The following is an 18,563-nucleotide window of genomic DNA, read 5'->3' on the forward strand; positions in this document are numbered from 1 at the left end:
TTTCCAGGCTGCAAACCGGATTGGGACCAGTCAGGCTTGCAGCGTGGAAAGGGAGGCTGAAGCCTTCAAAGCCCCACTGTGTGCACGAGCTGAGAGATCAGAGCGTGCGCACAGCGGGGCTTGGGGGAAGGCTCCAGCCTCCCTTTCCAGGCTGCAAGCCGGATTGGGACCAGTCAGGCTTGCAGCCTGGAAAGGGAGGCTGAAGCCTTCAAAGCCCCACTGTGTGCACGCTTTGAGAGATGAGAGCGTGCGCACAGCAGGGCTTGGGGGAAGGCTTCAGCCTCCCTTTCCAGGCTGCAAGCCGGATTGGGACCAGTCAGGCTTGCAGCGTGGAAAGGGAGGCTGAAGCCTTCAAAGCCCCACTGTGTGCACGAGCTCAGAGATCAGAGCGTGCGCACAGCAGGGCTTGGGGGAAGGCTCCAGCCTCCCTTTCCAGGCTGCAAGCCGGATTGGGACCAGTCAGGCAAGCCCGATCAGGAGGGGCGGTGGGTCTTTAAACTGCTCCTCCGCACCCCCCCCCCCCGCTTCCCGGTCCCGAGGCTCAGCTGAGCCTCGGGACCAGGAAGCGGGGGGAGGTTAAACTGCTCTGGGCTGCCTGGGCAGGCAGCCCAGAGCAGTTTAAAGACCCACTGCCCCCACCGTGCTTCCCGTTCCGAGGACCCGCCCAACAGCTGAGCCTCCGGACCGGGAAGCGGGGGGTGGAGGTTAAACTGCTCTGCCCTGGGTGGCTGGGAGGGGCCTCCTGGCCCCAGCTGGTGGCGTCCCAGCCGGCTCCCGGGGCGGGCGGCGCTGCATTCACTCCATAAGACGCACTGACATTTCCCTTCACTTTTGAGGAGGAAAAAAGTGTGTCTTATAGAGAGAAAAATACGGTATGTTTTAACACATAGTTAAATTGTGGAACTCCCTGCCCCAAGGTGTGGTAATGGCTGCCAACTTGGAAGGCTTTAAGAGAAGAGTGGACATGTTCATGGAGGACAGGGCTATCCATGGCTACTAGTAAAAATGGATACTAGTCATGATGCATACCTATTCTCTCCAGGATCAGAGGAGCATGCCTGTTACATCAGGTGCTTTGGAACACAGGCAGGATAATGCTGCTGCAGTCATCTTGTTTGTGGGTTTCCTAGGGGCACCTGGTTGGCCACTGTGTGAAAAGATTGCTGGACTTGATGGGCCTTGGTCTGGTCCAGCATGGCTTTTCTTATGTTCTTACCTTTCCCCTCCTGAGCACTCAAGGAGATAAAGAGAAACTACTTCACCCAGGGAAAAGGGAGCCAGCTGACTGTGGGAAATAGGGCAGCAGGGTGGGGGGGGGGGTGAGGAGATGGGAGATTAGTATAACGGGAGATGGGAGAAGCATGAGCAGGCAGAGCTGTAAAGGGAATGGGGGGAGAGGAGACAGGAGAGTGCAAAGGGGGAAAGTGAGAGGGCCACAAGAAATGAGACTGGGTTCCTGAGGACAAGTTACTCCTCTGGTTTCAAGTGTGTTACACTGGTTGGGAACTCCAAGCACCTGGACACCCTACTGCAAAACAGCTGTGGCCATTACTGCCTTTTACTACTTACATTAAAGAAGCAGCAAGCTTGCTTCCTTTCTCTGTCCGCACCACTCATTATCTTATTATGTACTTCTAAGCCTAAATTTCTCATCATTTGTCAAACGAAACAAGCCCAATTATTACAAATGGGCAACATAATATTTACTGGGGTTGTAATTTTCTTAACGCATTCCCTTCTTGAGTTAATTGATCGTACATAGATATGTTTTCCAGTGAGAGATCTGGTTTGCTGCATCAACTATTAGTAACCCACGACTCAGATAATGACAATTTATACTAAGAGGAGGCTAAATTCAAATGACGATTACGCACAGCAGTTATCACTTGGCAGCTGATGAACCACCCCGAGATAAGCCTTTTCCAACCATAAAAACCAGCCTGAGTCAGAAGTTCCAATGAACCTCAGCTCTTGGTCATTTTTGCAGCTATCACAAGAAACCCACCATTTCAAATATTCCAGCCTGGAATTACCCTATGAGTGGTACTGAGATTTTAGCTGGCACCCAGGCCTCCTTTTTAAAAACTATTATGCAGTATTAAATGAGAAAATAGATGTGGATTTTTTAAAAGCATGAAGCCTAAGCCTCTTCATTCCATTTATGGAAAGAGAAAGTAAGGTATATGCAGTGGACTTCAGAAAACATTATGATCTGTAAAACATTCAAGTACTTTTATATAAACAGACATTATGTGAAGTCAACAAATAAAAGGGAGGTAGCTGTATTGGTTCATAGCAATTCCAAAAATAAAAACCATGGAATACCTTTCATTATGACTAAGCAAAGTATCATAGCACAGTGGACAAAACTCTTGAGTTCTCTAGAACTCTTAATCAGGCATGTTTTCGAAAAACACTAAGGGGGAGGGGAAAAACTCTCAGGCCATGATCTTAAAGCCTGTTCATCAGCGTCCGGGGTAGAATGCTTTGCTGAGTTCAATAGGCACAGGTCATGAGTAGTGCCAGCGAGCACCCTTGGCATCCTGAGAAACAAGCAAAGAAAATGAAAGCCACCCAACGGAAAGCGTAACAGCTAACTGTTGATCCAATGTTGATCTGACAAATACTAATCCTAATGGTCTAATACTTTGGAATACCCACCTTTCTTGAGGTTCTGCTGGTGCCTTATCTTACTATCCTTTAACTGTCAGGAAAAACACATCTTTTTACCCAGGCTTTATTTAATAACCCAGAGGTTATTTTAGTTGCTTTTATCGTCTGCTTCTGGCCTGAGGACTGCTTTACTGACATATTTTAAGAGTGTGGAATAATGTTTTATGCTGTTTTTATGGCTTCTTCTAATCATGATTTCTTAGCTTGTGATTTTTACTTTGTGAGCTGCCTCAACCAGATCTCTGGTGACGTGGAATATAAACGTTCCGACTAATACTACCATAATTTGTCTTATGCTGACTCTTTACTTAGTGCATTGTCAAGAGTTAATTACCAGCACTGTTAATCTAAAAACTACGGTGTTTCTCCTTTACTCTTGGCCTTTTAAGGGATCTGAGAGTTTCATTTGGGGTCAGAGACACCTGATCAACTATTGGTTGTTATGTTCTCAGCTGTATGGCTTCCATTTTTGGCTTCTTGTTCTCAGCATCACAAGGATGAAACCTGATACTAGCAGTACCCTGTGCCCATTGGAGGCAGAGTTTAAGCATTCTATACCAGATGCTGACAAAGACTTGAGATCATGACCTGAGTGATCTCCCTCCCACCTTTTCTTTACACACGTATTGATTAAGAGTTCTAGAGAACCCCCAATCTTATTTCTAGTCACTTAAAGTTGTGTTCCAGGCTGTGAAACCACATACATTGTATCCTTTTATTTTGGTTGGCCTTACAAGAGCGAAGAAACAATTGGGTCAAGAGAAATAATATTTTAGTAAGTTATGTAGCCCCAATGCGTTTTGCGTAAGCTTCTTCATGGGGAGTCTTTTTCTACTTCAGTATCTTGTGCAAGCAATAAAGCAAATGTGACAAAGCAAATTTTCATCCTCCAAAACCCTATTCCTACTAGATGTCACCTTCCCTGCTGAAGGATGAGGGCTTGACCATCCCATTGCCTCCCACCAGAGAGCTATTAGCATTTCTACAGGGTGGCTGAGGCAAGGCTGGAGAGCAAGTGAATTGACTTCCCCCTCCAACCTGCATTCTGCCAAGAGAGACAACTTTAAAACAAAAAGTGAAGGTTTGGCTCAGTCCAAACCTCAAAAACATACATTTCTCCACAAAGAGTATAATTTATTCTTCAAACACAGATTGTGGGGTACACCACGCTTTCCCACCTACACTCAATACTGATTTCAACATTTGTAATTACAACACAGTCTTGTCCTAAAACTGCTTAATAGGTAAGAATTACCTTTCAGAAATATTTTGTTATAGTATTCTTGAACATCCAACAAGGAAAGTAAGACTCTCCAATGTTTTTCACCCACACACACACACACACCCAATCTAGATAGCTAACAGTCAATATAACTAATTATGCTTATTTGGCCCCAAAGATTAAACTCAATATCAGGCATTTTAGGATAATCTTTAATTACTTCAGGGAATCTTTAAGATGAGAAGCCAGCATGGTGTAGTGGTTAAAAGTGTCGGATTAGGATCTGGGAAACCCAGGTTTGAATCCCAACTCTGCCATGGAAACATGCTAGGTGACCTTGGGCCAGATGCACCCTCTGAGCCTCGACCCTGGCAAGTATTTGTATGGGAGACCTCCAAACAATACCAGGGGCATGATTTGGAGGCAGGCAACGGCAAACCACCTCCAAACATCTCTTGCCTTGAAAACCCATGGCCATAAATCAACTGTGACTTGACAGCAATATATATATATACATATATATTTAAGACAAAGCCCCTCACAAACTTGAAATTTCTAGACCCACTCTCCCATGCTATTTCCCCCCAGATAAACACAACTGTGACACCTTGTTAGATTACTTTTAAGAGTTTCTTCACTGCAGGAGGACCACCCATGAATGTTTCAGGTAAACCAGTATCCATATTCAATTCAGAATTCAAGGGAGGTCAGAAAATAAGGGTGTTTTTTTGTGTGTGTGACAAAAACCTAGTTATAAAGTTAATCTGGGGGAAGGGGGCACCAGTGCAGACCACCAGCTCTCTATAACAGCAATCTGTTCATAACTAAAGATATATTCTTATTAAATCTTTGGAAATAATTTGAAACATTTCCCAAGAGAGCTTATATGCAACCCTCTCTGGTGGATAATATTTGGCTCATATCCCAAAAAGCACCACATGTTAAACTGAGACACTGGAAACGTTTCTTAGGCCTGACCCAACAAGTACCCACAGTCAAACATTTTCTGTATGCACAAATGGAAAATATCCACATAATTAATATGTGAAACAGCTTTGCCTGTGGTGGGGATAAATCACTACAAACAAGGGGGGGAAAGCCCATAAACCATGAATTCCTGAAGTACAAATGAGAGGCTCTCTCCAGAAGAACCTTCATATACTGGACAGTTCAATGAATTATTCCATCATATTCCCTACTGCTCTGAAGTAAGAACTTTAAGACATTTATGCTGGCATTCACTGGCTTATATTTACTGGCTTGTATATCAAACATAAAGTAATCACATATAATAAAAACAATAAAAGGTTCAGGAACCAATAACAAAAGCCATGGAGAAGAATAAAACAGAATAATTAAGAGAGAACCCACCCTTTTTGCCATCAAGTCACAGCTGACTTATGGCGACCCCACAGGGTTTTTAAGGCAAGAGGCGTTCAATGGTCATTCGCCACTGCCTGCCTCTGTGTCATGACCCTGCTATTCCTTGGTGATCTCCCATCCAAATACTATCCAGGGCCGACCCTGCTTAGCTTCTGAGATCTGTCGAGACATACAAAACAAAAGCCTGAGAAAACAATGAAGTGTTTTTGCCTGATGCCTAAAACTTTACAAGCCAGGCAAATCACAACAGGGAAGGAATTCAATAACTGAGATTGCATACTCTGAGGATCACCCATTCAAGGTGGGCCTCTCAGGTAGATTGGAAATGACAGGCAGGTTCACCTGGCAAGCTTAAAATGACTACAAGTTGCAAAAGAGGTTCCACAATAATTAGCCATGTACCAGCATTAAAAGATTCTCAAGCACAACCCCCGACTTTATTATGAAGTTTTGTGCTAGTTAAATATGCCTTGGGCATCCTTAATTTCCATCACGACAGCCTGCAATGTGAGTACATCTCACATTAGAACCTGGGACTATTTGTTCTTTTCTGCGTGCAATAGCTAAAAAGAACAAGAGTTTCAGCCAGGTAGTCTGCAGTTCAAATCTCAGCTGAAGCAGGAACTCAACAGGAGGCCTTAGGCAACCCACGGTCTTGAGAATGCGCCCAAGATTTTTCAGGAATGGGTGATAAACTAATGGTTAAATCCTAAAACTCGTCTAGGCATTTCATTCCTTCTTTTATTTCTAATAATTTTGTATTTCATTTTTATATACACCAGTTCCATTAGTACACTGATCTTGGTTTTTGCCATTTATTTTTATTTGCCATAGATTTCAAAGGGAAACCTGGTTAGCTTCCTGCTGTCTGTAACTGGTGTTTTTTGTACCCAAATTAGGCATGCTCAATCACCCAGACAGTACAGCTTAAATTCTGCTCACTGGTTATGAACAGGGAACCAATTATTCAGCAAACTGTGTCCTAGCAAATTTGGATGTGTTCAATTAGCATGACTGCAGTGCTTTCTCACACTTGCTGCCCCACTGCCACCTGTCTGTCATAGCTTGTCAAGTTTTAAAAGGTACACAGTAAAATAAAAGTGTGGTGGGGAGCTCATCTGAGATTTCTGAGTTGAGGCTTACTTCTTTGATGTTTCTATGTGCCTTGGATACCTGTTCATGAGCCCTACTGATGAGGAGCCCAGCTAATTTTGCAACCAGTTCTCGTGATCAGTTCTTGAATAAATGCCACTGAGTGTCAGGTACAAAAAGCAGCCAGTGCAATCTGCTGGTGCCAGTCATTTAAAGGATGGATCCAACTGTGCTGGTGCAATAAGACAACAAACAGCAAGCAATTCCATGCTTTACACAAGTTTGCCAGGAATTCATACTGTTTCTTCAGTAACTGAAATTATTTAGGATGAAAGCAGCAGTGACAATCTGGACTTGTAGCACGAATTACTGCACAGGTACAAAGCTGCTTGGCACAATGCTACACTTGGGACAAATATTGCCAGGGAACTCTTATAATTCGGCACGCATAGCCCTCTCTGTGGGCACGCACGGGTAAGTGGCTTGCTGCATTGCATGAGGGCCAGGCGCACAGCAGCAGCGCCTGCCCCCTCCCGAGCCTCAGCACCTGGCGCGGATGGCCGATGGCACTGGGCCGCATCCCCTCGCCGGGCCCAGATCTCCCGCGGCACGAAGAGCCGCCACCCCCTGCCTGCTGGTGGGCGACTCCCAACCTGGGTCAGCCGCCAGAGGCTCCCCAGCGACATCAGGCCTCGCCCTGCCCCCGCCACCGCCCTGGAAGAGGAAGGAGGCCGGGGCCGCCAAGGGGGGCCGGGGGCGGAGGAGGAGGAGGAGGAGGAGGGGAGGAGGGGAGGAGGGGAGGGGGGGCTCCCAAGTCCTGGAGCCCTGCCGCCGCCACGGAGGAGGAGTGACAGGTAACCGGTGGGAGTCCCCCCCACCATACACACACCCCCACCACACACACACCCTACCACACACCGTCCAGGATGCCGGTGGGCCCGGGGGCAGCTGCGCCACCGCTGCGTGAGCAGGCTGGGCGGGCAGGCCCCGCCGCTCTGGGCCGGGCCTCCCTCGTGCGAGCCGGGCTCTGGTGCGCCCCGGCTGGCCTGAGTCGGCAGGCGGGAAAGGGCGCTGCCTCCCCCCTCTCCTCTCGGGTGGTGGTGGGTGTCCCGCTCTCTCTCTCTCTCTAGCCTGCACCTGACTCTGCTGAGAGCTCGGACTCTGCTGAGCAGCACGCCCCCCCTCCACCAGCCCGTGCTCCGGCACTTCTTCCCCCGGGCTCAAGTGTTTGTTGACCCGGCTCCTCCGCGCTCCTTGTGCATATTCGTTGCAGGAGAGCGAGAGAGGCCACGACCTCTGGCCTCTCCCGCCATCCGTCAAAGGACCCCCCCGTGGGTCAAAGCGGCACCCGGAGAGCGGGGCCCCTCCTCACCCGTGACGCTCAGCCTCTCTCATGTCAGCTCCCGCTTTCCGCCTCCCCTTCTGTCGTTTTCGATGAAAAGGAGGGAAAGGCTTTTCCTTCTTCCCCTTGTATCTGAAGAAGTGAGCTCTGATTCGCCAGTAGCCATGCTTGAATAACGGCTGTTAACATTTATGGGGAGGGGCAAAAGATGTGAATGTATGAGTTGTTTTTTCTAAACTAAAACCTCAGTATTCAGGTTAAATTGCTGCATTGGCACTTGGCAATAAATAATTGGGTTTTGGGTTGCAGATTGGGCACTCGGTCTCTAAAAGGTTCTCCATCACTGAGCTATAACATTAAAAAATTACTTTAAAACTTAGTTAGCACATAAAATAAAAGAGGAGTTCAATGGCACTTTGAAGACTAACAAACTTTCCAGCATAAACTTTCATGAATCTTAACTCACTTCACCAGATGCACAGGAGTATAAATCCATCAAGCTTCCCTGACATACATAACAGAAAGATTTTAACCTATAGAAGTGTGTGTGTGTGTGGGGGGGAGATTAGAAAAACAAATTTTGTAGCAAAAAAAGTGTCTTATTTGGACAGAGCAGTCATATAAAGTCGGCAAACACTGATATCAAGTTGTATTTTATAACATTGACTGTACTCAACTACTCAGTAGTGCATTATCACAGCACATTAATGGTACACACAATTAATCACATCTGAACAAGACATGCTTGAAACTATGAATCACCATTAACTCTATAAACCATTTTACATGCATTCTGAGTAATACCTCATATTTTTTAAAAACCATTTAACTAATTCCAAAAGAAAAACAGATGTTTCAGTACTGCCCAAAACATTTTAAATTAGAAATATGGAAAGAAGTGTAAGAAATGAACACCCCCACCCCCATTTTCCCTTAGACCTTCATGTGCCTTCAGGACACTAAACTAATCAACTCCCCTTGAAGTCTTATATTTAGAGCAGCTATGCTCTTCTTTTAATGTCTGCCGTTTGGAATGAACTTACATTTAAAATCTTGATTCAACCTGAAACACAAGGATAAATTGACTTGTTTATAAGCATTTTTGCCCCACATGAGAACCCAACCTTTAGCAGGCACTTCTTCATCCTTCACCAATGGTGCTGCTGCACAGCTGAATGTCATGTCAAAAAACTAAAGGTTGCCCTTACAGACTGGATCATCGATCCAATAAAAAGGGAAATCTTGCCTGTTTTCTGTTACCGGCTTGCCCATCCTAAGCCGTCATTCCATACATTGGAGCTCCCTTCCAAAGGAAAGCTTGTTGCTACATATTTTTAGGACAGCCCTTGCTGAGGTCAGCAAATGTTGTTTAGTCCCCTTGTTGAGGACACAGGCTAGTCAAACCTGATACCAGCCATGTTCTCTGAGAACTTTGCTGGTGTTATGAAACAAGTTTACAGTCATTCGGCATGCAGCTAGTGATGCTGTTGCTTGTAACATTGCAAGAGAGCATCAAAAGAAGTGCTACCAGCCAAATGTGGAAGGTATTGGTCCAATCAGCTTGGTGACACTCCAGGTATCATCCAGTAAGTATCAGACTGAAACTCAAAATAACCAGTCAGGTTGTAGTCTTTCCTAAGGTCTATCTTCTTTGCTCTGTGGAGAACTCACAGCAGAGATTCTGGAAATGGATATATTGGGCCTTTGAAGCCGTGGGCATGAGTTACCAGTAGTTATCCTGCATGTGATTCTCAATTAATCTCCTTTTGCCTACAGAAAGAAATACAACCTGCTTTAAAAACATACCAAGTAAACAGAAGAAATAGTAGAAAGCAACTATCTAACAGAATAACTAAGCTAATGCCACTCTATTTTAACACGGTGATACAAAATTTTATTTTTAGAAATACGTTTTTGTGGTCTATGCTTTCCAAGTATATGGTGATTGGTTGATGTTAGTTGTTTTAAAGCTTTTTTGGGGGGTGTCAGTTTATATTATGGGCAGATTCCAGGACTGGTACACAAATCCTCCACAAGGTGGAAAAAATAATTTCAATTCCTGAGCATCAAGGTTAAAAAAAAACATGCAGACACCATGTACGTGAAAGAAAAAAAAAGCAGAGTGGCCCTCAAATCCAGTTGCTAGGTGACCTACCTCTCTGCCCCATACGGCTCCCTTCCCTGTCCTTTGTTAACAAAGAGGGAGAGATCTTTTACTGCCTCTAGGACAACACCTGTCCCCCCAACCACACACACACAGTCCTTTCTTAGTAGAGGCATACTGGGAGGACATTGGAGAAGGAACGAAACACTGAGCATTTCAGTTCTTCCCACCTTTTGCCAATGCCAGGTATTGTACATGGTGTTTGCTTGTTGACTGTAAAAGTTATTTTACAGATGCTTTCAGCCACTGTAAGTCAAACAGAAAAAAACCCTCAAATATCACACCCAAGGAGTATTTATTTATTTATTTATTTATTAGACTTATAACCCGCCCTCCTCAGCAAGCCGACAGGGCGGGTAACATTTTGAAAATACAATAGCATACAATATAAATAAACATTAAAATCCATAATAAAACCGTCAATAAAATTCTTTTAAAAAACCAACCTAAAATTATGGCGCACAAATCTAAAAGCTGTAGGGGACCGTACAGGTGGTAACCTTTTGTTTTTGTTGTTCCCACTAAGGGGACGTCTCATTTCCCAATCACTAGTCTATGGTCTGGGAATCAGACATTTGCTGTCAATTGGTATGCTCTCTGCTCAAGCATCAATACTATTCTACCTTTCATCGTTTTTTGACCTTTTTTTTTACATTAACTAATAGCTAGGTGCCCTGACCTGGATAGCCCAGGGTAGCCTGATCTCGTCAGATCTCAGAAGCTAAGCAGGGTCAACCCTGGCAAGTATTTGGATGGGAGATCTCCAAGGAATACCAGGGTCACCAGGGGTCGCCATAAGTAAGAGGTGACTTGACAGCAAAAAAAAGTGGACAGTTCATACTAATCACAAAAGCAGCAAAAATCAGGCCATTCATATATGGCAGGAGTCTCTACATACTAGGGAAGGGGATTTCTCAGACTTTTAAATTAACCAAAAGAAAGTGTGGGGGGTGGACACACTCAAAGAATGACTTGATGACGACTGACTGAACCATGTAGACAGAAGGTGTAAGAACATAAGAAAGGCCATGCTGGATCAGACTAAGGTCCATCACGTCCAGCACTCTGTTCACACAGTGGACACCCAGGTGCCTCTAAGAAGCCCACAAACAAGACAACTGCAGCACCATTGCCCTGCCTGTGTTCCAAAGCACCTAATATAATAGGCATGCTCATCTGATCCTGGAGAGAATAGGTATGTATCATGACTAATATTCATTGTTACTAAAAGCCATGAATATCCCTCTCCTCCATGAACATGTCCACACCCTCTTAAAGCCTTCCAAGTTGGCAGCCATCACCACATCCTGGGGCAGGGAGTTCCACAATTTAACTATGTGCTGTGTGAAGAAATACTTCCTTTTATACAATGTAGATGGCAATTGACCGTCAATTAAAAGGGAGAAAATAAGAGGGATAAAAGGAAGGTGACCTGCTCAAGGTTATAGAATCTTGGATGGGGAGATTATGGGATGGTGTAAGGAAATTTCCAAGTCTATTATCTACATATACACACACACCTACCTTACAGTTTCGCTGGAGAGCCAGAGTGGTGTAGTGGTTAAGAGTGATGGACTCTAATCTGGTGAACTGGGTTGGTTTCCCCACTTCTACACAGTTCTCTCTGAACTCTCTCAGCCCCACCTACCTCACATAGTGTCTGTTGTGGGGAGAGGAAGGGAAGGAGAGTGTAAGCCAGCTTGATTCTCCTTAAAAGGTAGAGAAAGTCAAAATACAAATACCAACTCTCCTTCTTCCTCATGGGCCCTTAACTTGTTCCTATGACAAAAGGCACCAAGCCGTCCACTCTCAGACAGCTGGGTTTTCCCACATACTTGGGGGTTCCTGATGAAGAATTTTCAAATTAAACTACCACCACAAGCCTCCTGATGTGAATTGAGAATGCTCATTGAACTCATTGCTCAGACCGGATGAGAATCAGTTAAAGTAAGTGGAAGAGGGGAAGAAAATATTTGGCCAGCTGAGTCCCTAACAGCTTTAACATAAAGAAGAGTTGGTTTTTATACGCCGACCTTCCTTACCACTTAAGGGAGAATCAAACCAGCTTACAATCACCTTCCCTTCCCCTACCCACAACAGACACCCTGTGAGGTAGGTGAGGCTGAGTTCTAAGAGAACTGTGACTAGCCCAAGGTCACCCAGTTGACTTCATGTGGAGGGGTGGGGAAACCAGATTAGCCTCAGCTGCTCATGTGAAGGAGCAGGGAATCCCGGCTCTCCAGATTACAGTCCACCGCTCTTAACCACCACACCAGAAGGAGAGATGGGGGGGGGGGTTCCCTATCAGATAACATGGGCTCCCAGCTTTTGCAGATGCAATGGCAAAATACAGCAAGTTGTGGAAGGGAGAGTGGAATCTGCATGCAAGAGAAAAGGAGGGAGTGGGCAAGCCCATGGGACACTCCCAGTCTCAGAGCTATCATTTAGAGTTCATGAAACGTGGCATCTGAATTCAGCCAATGAGGAGAACCCACTGAAGATGTACAAACAAAGCAGACCGGAAAGTGGTAGGAGTAAGGGAAAATTTGCTGTGGTTCTTTTAATCATGATGAGCATATATTGGTCAATCTAAATACCAGCTAATTTTGAGTATGCAGACTTAACCAGTTGGTAAGGCACTGCGAACACAGTTAACAGAGAAGTATCTAATATTTTGAAAGTCTGGGTTTTTTTTCCATACAAAATTATACATTGAGATATCAAGCAAATTTTGTTTTAAACTACAATCTTAAAATTCTTGAGCATCTACGAAGTGACACTGGTACCCACGAATTCAAAACATTTTTCCTTCTCTTTATTCTTCCATCTCAGGCAAGAATATTCTTTTACAAACCAACACTCTCTGCATATAGCCTAACGCCAAAAAAGAAGTGTTGATAAATATTCAAGTTGTAGTTACAGTGTATTTCCTAAGCTGCAATTCTGCCTGGAACAGCAAATGCCTTTTAAAACAAAATGCCTTTCCGAAGTACTAGATCAGCAACAGCCAGCTATCCTTCCCTGTACCTTCCTAGATAAAGTAAACCTTTTTAGAACAAATTGCCTGGCTTTGCTGTACTATTTTACTTTCAGTCTTTTAATATTATTTATTTGAACAACTGTTTCCATACCTCAACATATTCCCCCTGCTTATGTTACTGAACTATAACTAGTATAATGGTGTTATAATAAGCTAAGTACAAGAGAATCACCACTCAGTATGTTAACATGCACATTACAGTTGAGCATCCATAAGAATTTAAGAATAATGCAACTAGGTGGGCAGCCCATTCCTGAAGGAGAGGGAGGGTAGATAGGAAGCGTCTGCCGGGTGCAGTGTAGCGGCGCCACCTCCTCAGTGGCTTCCCAGCCAGAAAATACGCTAAAGGTTTTTTGTTTTTTTTAAGTGAAACTAAACCACTGAGTTACATGGGGCTATGCCAGTTATTTTGCTGGTGCAGCAATGCTGCACCATAGAGGTTGAAACCGGGCTGAAAGGGGTTTGGGAGCTGACTGTTAGCTCCTCCCCTGGGAAGGTCCCAGGAATGCCCCCCCAACCCCAGAGCGAGCACTAGTGCCCCCGAGCCAGCGTCCATGCCACTTATCATGGCACGAAGTGGCACGGATGGCAGCGTGGGGTCACGCCGGCTCCTACGGAGCTTCACACACACCCTTCAAAATTGCACGGTTAATTAAAAAATAGAGTTCACACCACGGAGAGTGAACCCTGTCTACTCAGGTAAAAGCTTAAGAGAACTGTAATTTAATACTCAATTTACAAAATGGATTAATCACTTTTCCAACTCAGCAAGAGCACCCAAATGACATACAATGTAACTTTAAAACAATCATGTGAAACCATAATTAAAACAGACTGGGCACTATAAGCATATAGATATTAGAAGCCAAAAGAGCAGTTCGCAACTCTCCAAGTACTGGGTATACCTTCAATTTTTCTTACAAAAAATCAAGATATTTATACTTTTAAATTCCATAAATATGCTCAATAGTAACACTTCACAGGCTAACTAAGTTATAAATGATGTGTTTTATGTTTTTCAATCAACAAAAATAAGATTAGGTTTAATAGGAAAGTAAGTATTGCATATATTTCACTTTCCTCAAAAAAAATCTATTTTTCTAGGGGGGAAAACATGCTTTTCCTGTGGCTTTTGCATCTCTGGGTGTACCAGGATTTGGATGTAGGTTGTGCTACAGCAGACAGGGTACATGGAAATTTCTAAAGCATTACCACTGCCCAGTCCCATCCCTGATTGATCAGACAAAGGATACCAGGAGGCAATAGTAACTTGATATCTTGCAGTTAACAAGAACACCTGCTGATTGTTCTAGAAACTGAGAAAATAACTCACATATTAATCAGCATAAGTAAATTCAGGTGCAGAACCACAACAAAATCATAGAAGGAAAGCATAAATACCTCCCAAACCCAGAACCTGTGGCCAGAGATACAGCAGAACTTCCCTGTGGAGTGAGTTCCACAGCCATGGCTCCACTGCCGAGAAAGAGTTGTCCTATACCCCAGTTTCCTCTTAGATCTGTGGAAAGACTGAGCAGGACCCCTGAGAAAGATCTGAAAGTAAAGGTAGGGTCATGTGGAAGAAACTGCCCTTGATGAACCCAGACAATTTTATGGCTTTAAACCACAGCTCTTTTAATTAACCGTAGAAACCACCTGGGAGCCCCCCAAAAAAGAATTGCAAAACCAGTATCGTATTTTCCACAAGGCTAGATCCAGATAACATTCAGGGTTAACCTTTGAAACAACTATATTTTCCAAACTCTTTTCAAAAGTAGTAACCCAAATTAAAGTGCATGCAGTAAAGGTTCTGCTGTTCCTATTTATAATGTTTTCATCCTGAAGCCTAAGAAGATTCTCAAGACAACTTCCAACATATACACAACAATGTTAAAAATTAAAAGAAAAGTCAACAATTATTAACAAACAGCCATTAAAAAACCAATTAACAGTAAACTCAACAGATTGAAAACTACAATAAAACCACCATTATATTGGTATAAAACGAACATCTCTCTTTTCAAAGCTGCCTTTTGCCTTGCGCAACAGACCATAGAACTAGCCCATGTGTTTGTCACCCATAAACTGACATCCATAACCCCTCTGCGTCAAATGGATGTCATTAAAATTACAAGTATGACTGAAGGTTGATTGCTGCTAGCTATTTTTAAATTGTTACTGGAATAAGGATTAAAAATCTCACATTGTTAGCTGCCAGCACCAGATTTCAAGGCAGCAGGCAAATGAGGTTTGTTTCCAGGGTTGACTATAACTTCTCACTGAAACCAATGAAAATAATGAGAAATACAACAAATATTTTTAAATGCTACTGGTTAAAGAAGAGATATTTCAAAACATAGCAATCAACCAAGCCACCTGCACAAATCAGAAAAAAAGACTAGCAATTACATAAAAAGGAAGTTTGGTTAACCTTAGAGTATGTGACTATTACTAAGCTATTAATTTGACTCGACTCAACTGAACACCACAAACAAATCTCCACTCATGACAGGAACAAACCTGCTTAACTGCCAGGATCCTGTGCCCTGTTGCTCCCTCTCCTCATTCAGTGAGCTGACACTTAAGGCTTCTACCTAATACTACTTGCCTTCACTAAAAGAAGTGTATTTTTACCATAGTAAATAAGAATTAGACTGTGGTTGAGAACCCCAAATACTGGGGCAGAAACAAACCTCAGTTAGTGAAAATGTCCACTTCAGATGTCATCAATAACTGGAGTGAAACTGAAGCCTTTTGCTTTCAACCTCAGCACCTTGTGCAAGAATGGCAACTAGCTGGGTTCCTGCCAATAACGAACAATCGGAGAGGGATTTGTTGTGTCTGAATTAAGAAATAAAAATTATCTGGTGTCAAATTCCACGGTTCAAACCATTTATATTGCAACACTCAGCTAGGTTTCCTTACCAATATCTTCACATCAAGTCAATTAACAGGTCCATATAATTTGCAGAAAAGTAAGAAAGAGCCCCAAGCAAAAGGAGCTTTGAGGACTCGTGGGGAAAGGGAAGTCCAATTTTCCTGCTCCTCCCGTTAGCTCCAGCTTCCCCACTCTCCACCAGCTCCAGCTGCCCGCCCCGCCCCCCGGCTCCATCTCACTTGCACTGGTTGGACTTGGCTCTCCCCAAACACGGGCACCTCTGGCTCCTCCTCTTGTCAGCCATCTCCAAAACTGTCTCCTTTCCTGGCCAAAACCATTGCTCCAGCATTGTTTGGCTTATCATAGCAACCCAACATGATGCCTGAACTCCAGTAGTTTATTTTTAGTGCCATCTTTCAAGGAACATTGTGGTGGTTTTGCCCCCAAAATCAGAATTTTTTTTTGTTAAACGTTTTTCCTGCAAACCTGGCCCAGCACCTGGCTATTAGATATAGTGATAAATAACATACTGGGAACAATACAGAAGGGCACACCATTTGCCGGCTGACCAAGGTGTCTGACAATAAACCTACTTAGCTGGTACTCTGACATGGCCATAGGAGGCTCCCATGTACCCACACCTCCTTAAATAGGAAATTGCAATTTCCACACAATACTGGATCCTCTGATCACTTAATAGACCTCCCAAAGGAGGGTAAGGCAGCCATTTCCTAGAGTCCTACTACCCCCCAAGGCACTGTGCTTACCACATTCCAAAATAGTCAGAGGTCTCAACATACTGACTGAGCCACCCTGCCTATTCCTTCTTCGGGGTGGAAAAATTCCATCATAAAGTTTTCTGATGCTAATTTTTACATAGAGAATTTTCTGTCCCACGTCTATATAGTCTACAGTTGTCAGGACTGTTGTGCTGCAAATCAATCATGTTAGATGGGCTAAATGTGAGATACAAAGCACGGCCAAGCCCCAGTGCTTATACAGGCTCAAGGCTTGTCCATGGTGTATGTGCCTTCTTTTGCTAACATTATTTAAATTATTCAGTTACATTTTCTTGGAAAGCCCTATCATTGTTTCTAGCCACTTTATGGCTCAGATCTTCAAATCCTTTCTGCTCCACCATGGAAAAGTAAATGGAAAATGCCCCCCATGGAAAAGTAAAACGGAGGAAGTATTCTGACGAGCTCAATCATTACAGAACAACTGTGCAAATAATAAAGATTCTGGAAGTTCCAGTATTTTGCAGTGCTCAAGCTGCGAGATCACTGAGAAATGGTGTGTCTACACCATCTAATGTACATAGAAGGACTTGTGTTAACACGAATGAGAGAATAAATTATGGCTGCTTCTACAAAAAGCTCTTCAAGAATGTAATAAAGAGTTCAGTGTGCATTCCTCACACAGGAATCCAAAACTTTTCATTTAAAGTCTGGTTTGCAGAAGAGATAGCTGAAAGCTACCAACTTGACCTTGGCAAACTTAATCACAACTTGACTTATGCTACATGCCAAAAAGCAGGTGAAAGAGAAGAAGTGTATAAAGCTTGTTTCTGCAGCAGGTTTTCGTGCAATGATAAAGAATGTTCCTTTTGGAAGCCTCCAATGTCACTTTGATGGAATGGAGTACTACTCTATTCACTGTCCCAGAACAGATCTAAACACAATTCCCAGACATAATTCTTTCTGAGGAGTTTGATTTATATACCCATTTTCCCCTAAAAAGCTCAATAATAATAAAAAAGACAGACTATGTAGCTGTTTTGCCAAACACTTGACAAGCACCCACATGATAATGTGATTATATCTACAGGGAAAGGGGCAGGATAGATCTTTAGACAGGATTGTAAGGTACTCTGGTTTAACTTTTGTGAAAAGAAAGAGCTGAGAAGAAATTCACAAATTTGTAAAGACTCAGATAAGGGAAAAAGGGATGGGTAATGACCAGAAAGCATTCTGTCCAGAGTAATCATGCAAAACTTAGTACCTGTTTCATGACATTAACAGCTGTTGGATTTTTTGCCATAAAGTCACAGCTGACTTATGGTGACCCCTGGTGGGGCTTTCAAGGCAAGAGGTGTTTAAAGGTGGTTTACCATTGCCTGCCTCTGTATCACAACCCTGGTAGTCTCCAATCCAAATATTTGCCAGCATCAACTCTTACTTAGCTTCTGAGATCAGGCTATAAAGCACATAAACACACAAACAGCAACAGACCCTAGGATGCAACCTTCCTGCTCACATGGATATTATACCACATCTTAAAAACTGATTCTGAAGAAATCACGTGGAAGTCTCATTAGAAGTCTATGGGACTTACTTCCACTTACCGTAATTGATCCCAATGCATAACACCGCAGAAGTATACAAGTTTTTTCAAATATTCTAAACACAAGATTGTGTATTAAGTGATGCCTGGGATTGTGTGTGTGTGTGTGTAGTAACAAAAAGCCTGCAAGACTTGACCTAGGTTACAGTTGCCTCATGCAGCTGTGAGTACAAAATAAAATAACTACTAATGAAATAACTTGGACGAAGAGCAGAACATAAATGTAATTAATAAAAACAATGTATTACGGAGTATCTGTGCACGAGTTCTCTCCCCTCTCCAAAATAACAGGATTCCACTAGCCTGTGCAGCCAGACAGAGCTGATCCACTTGTGTACATTTATTCTATTTGTGGACTGCACACTCTGGATCATGGAAATATTTACCATCAGGGTACATGTTCTCAAAAGACCAAGCAGCAACAGT

This window comes from Euleptes europaea, chromosome 13 (assembly GCF_029931775.1).
Source record: "Euleptes europaea isolate rEulEur1 chromosome 13, rEulEur1.hap1, whole genome shotgun sequence".
Classification (NCBI taxonomy): Eukaryota; Metazoa; Chordata; class Lepidosauria; order Squamata; family Sphaerodactylidae; genus Euleptes; species Euleptes europaea.